The following is a 4,102-nucleotide window of genomic DNA, read 5'->3' as shown; positions in this document are numbered from 1 at the left end:
CTGGGGCGAGGGAAGACGTATTTCTCGACGATCCCCCCATACAGCGTTTTTTTTTTTAAGGCGGTATACCATCAAGTGGTATATTTACTTCTTTTTATGCCCTGTTAGGAAAAGGTCTCCAAGTTACGTAGAAAAAACAACGAGAAAACTCAGTAAGCGCCATTCATTTCACCCCCTGAAAGTGCCAGCGACGATACCGGTAGTTATCTTTCCCATGAACTAATGATGCAATTACTGTGGCAATATTTAGAACATATCAATAGAAAAACACATGTAACTTTCAAAAATGCTAAAGTCCACACAAGATTTTTAGCTACGAACCAAACCACGCCTTAACATTTCAATTACATTTTGGCATTTCCATTCATGCTGACTCTCTCGGCAATCAGCACTTGGGCAGTTGTTGATGACAACTGCTCTTTTCTCTCCCTAATAATTTTCCTTTCCCTATCTAACTTCCGAATCATTGTACTATCGCTCTGTCTTCCACTTAAGTTTTTACCACTAAATCTTCGTCACCTCACTGAAGGAAGATGAGCAAAACAATTCTACACTTACATTCTACAGTCTTACTTACAGGGGCAAACCCACGCCAAGAAAAAAGTTAAGTATACCTTAGTTTAACCAGACCACTGAGCTGATTAACAGCTCCCCTAGGGCTGGCCTGAAGGATTAGACTTATTTTACGTGGCTAAGAACCAATTTGTTACCTAGCAACGGGACCTACAGCTTATTGTGGAATCCGAACCACATTATAACGAGAAATGAATTTCTATCACCAGAAATAAATTCCTCTAATTCTTCATTGGCCGGTCAGAGAATCGAACACGGGCCCAGCAGAGTGCTAGCCGAGAACGATACCAATCAGACCAATGAGGAACTACCCACGCCAAGAGGCATTGAATATAATGACAGCGTACAGTTCCCGGGCGAGAGGCGTGCACAACAGATCCTCCTTTCGGTCATGGCAAAAACCTTTTTTCCCCCTCTACTAAAAATGTTTCCTTTTCCTTCATCGATCCCCACCACCGAAAGATCGATGATTTTTATGATCGTAGAATTCGTAAAATACGGCGTGATAGCCCCGTAGATTTGTCAGAGTTTCCTCCTTTTTCTCGGACAATAAACTTTTCCCATTTTCCTTACTGGCTATCTACGACTCGCCAGAACTCAGTTACTATTTATGTTTCTCGTACCAAAGGGCACCTAAGGATTTAAAGGGCCTTTTTTAACCCCGCCTGCTGAATTTTCCGTTTCACACATGACAATCGCCATCTCTTTCATATCATGATGATCACTTTCTGTCGTAAGTTCAGCTTCATGTACGACAACATCATCGTGCCTCCATTGATCAGGCGGAACTGTGTCTAAAAGGCACCTGATGAAGACAGTGACTAAATGCATGGTGAATTAACAACTGTTTAATAATTACGCCGTTTGCCTTTTTCACGAATATACAGGTGTTATTCTACTTATGGTTTGTCAATCGTGCCTTTAGTTGGAAAACGATTACATGCTCATCGCGACAACTGAGCAGAAGACAAAATTGTTATTAAGGGAAATGTTATTATCATTATTATCACTATTACTGTCTACCTGAAAACCTGTATTTGCTATAAATCTCTGGGTGCGCCAGTCCTTTTCTTAACTTTAGTTCACATAAGTCTCTTTATCGTTACAAGGCGCAGCTTCGAGTCACAATTCGGTAAATAACCTCAAGACTGGTTATCTTTATTAATTTAATATACTATTCCGTAAAGGAAGTCTGACATAATAAAAAAAAGTTTATGCATCCTAGAATCATTTCAGTTATACCTACATATAAAACTAGTCGAGTCAAGAATGTCACAACTGAACCAAGAAACCGAAAAGAATAAGCGGACTAAAATGAACAAGAGGAATATGATTCCAATGGTCTGTAAGCAAGCATAGCGAAACTGGAAAATAATATATAAATTTTAGAGCGAGTTGTTAGGGGCTGTCTCCACACCTCCGAGAGAGCCCGAGTTCAGTTCTCAATTCCATTAAAACCCAGTGTGTCTCTTTTGACTTAAGCAGTGAATAATGCACTTGGTAGATTTATGAATGTGATGGGTCACAGTTAAGGAGAATGGTATAGGGTAGCAATCACATCCCTAAGTAATTACTGGGACCCGGACTGTGTCTCTGGATCCGTCCAACATTGTTTGATGGAAGAAAAATGAGACAGACAAACACATAAATATATTTACACACATACATATAATCATGTGTATATATGTGTATATATACATATATTATGTGTGCATGTTTTGTTTGCATAAACATTCTACATACATGCACACGCACACACATACATACACACACATGTGTATATACAGTATATATATATATATATATATATATATATATATATATATATATATATATATATATATATATATATATGTATACACATATATTTATGTGTGTTTTGTTTGCCTGCCTAAACAACATGCATACACACAACACACATGCGCAAACACACACATGTATGTGTGTATATATATGAAATTTTTATCACACCGTGATTTATATACATTCATGAAGCTACAAATGTCGCTTAACATCAAATTCACGCTACCTCGGGAGTATCCCCGATGGAGAATTATCACCGAAGGAGAATTTATAAGTGATAAATGGATCGGTACTGCCGGTGTAACCGGTTGATGACTCCCCCTAAATGTGACTCCCGGAGTCACTTGAAACTAGTTTGACAGCACTTCCCATCAGGTTGAAATGACTCCCACTTTTGAACGCTCAAAATAGAAACAATACACGAGTGATTACATTTTTATTACAAAATTCCAACTATATGCGAACAACGACATTGAAAGGAAACCTTGACTTGTTCTCAAGATACACTGTCTCGTTAACTACACTGTCTTTTGGTTTATGTATGTGCCATGTGTGAGTCGGACCGAACTTGGCCCACACAAACACGTTCACATTGAACAGGTTGGCTGCCGCTAATTTCTCCGTTGTAGTCCCCAAGACTTTATCCTGACGCATTGAATCATCTCTGGTCTTTTCGGTGATGCTAGCATAATCACATATTAAACAACTCCTGATGACGGCGTGTTGGTCCTCTTCTCCGGTGATGGCATATGACAATGAGCGGAAGAGACAGTTTCCGTCTCCTTCAATGTCCTTAATTAACTAGAAGCGGTTCGCTGGTGTTCTTGAAAATTTTATTTATTCTCCCGGATGGACCTGACTTCTTTCTAAATTTCAGGCGTCCAGAGTTCTTGCAGATGTCTCGCTGCTTTGCGACCGTCAAAGGACAGAACTTGTAATCAATCTCCTGTTGCTCATCCCTTGGACACTTGGAGATGGCGGAGATAACGGTGGTGAGGAGACTTTTGAAGCAGCGCGTTCGAAGAAGGGCTTCTGGTTGCATCCGTTCACCTTTTTAAGGGCAGTTTTCGTAGTTGCATTAACAAGACAATATAGTCCTTTTCGCAAATGTCATCGACAAACTGCTTATGTTTACAGAACATTCTTTGCTCTGAATGACTTTTTTTTCTCTCATTTCCCAAAATATTTGCATAAGCTTGTGTTACACCCTGTATTATCAATGATACTATTACATTATTATTCCATTATCGTTTCATTTACCACATTCTCTCTCTCTCTCTCTCTCTCTCTCTCTCTCTCTCGTGTATGGTCTCATATGGTTAGATACGCCATAGCTTAGGTTATAACATGTATGTACGTATGTTGCCATGGTTTATTTAGCTACGCAATGCAATGTTTTGCGATCCATTTTGCCGTGTTTTAAAACTACTGAGGAGTCATTTCAAACTAGCGGGGAGTCGTTTGAAACTAGTTTCAAATGACGGGGAGTAGGCTGAACCTAGTTTGAGTTGACTGGGGGAGTCTTCTGAAACGGGGAGTCATCTGAACCGGTTACATCGGGTCTCTATCCTCGACACACTTTCCAGCAAGGTCTATGGTTTCCAGCGACTCCAGTCGACGGTCTACCCACTGAGCCATTAAGACCCGGCAATACCGATCCATCTGTCACTTATAAATTCGCCTTCGGTGATAATTCTCCATCGGGGATATTCCCGAGATAGCGTGA

This window comes from Macrobrachium rosenbergii, chromosome 3, assembly GCF_040412425.1.
Source record: "Macrobrachium rosenbergii isolate ZJJX-2024 chromosome 3, ASM4041242v1, whole genome shotgun sequence".
NCBI classification, from domain to species: Eukaryota; Metazoa; Arthropoda; class Malacostraca; order Decapoda; family Palaemonidae; genus Macrobrachium; species Macrobrachium rosenbergii.
Note: the sequence above shows the minus strand (reverse complement) of the source record.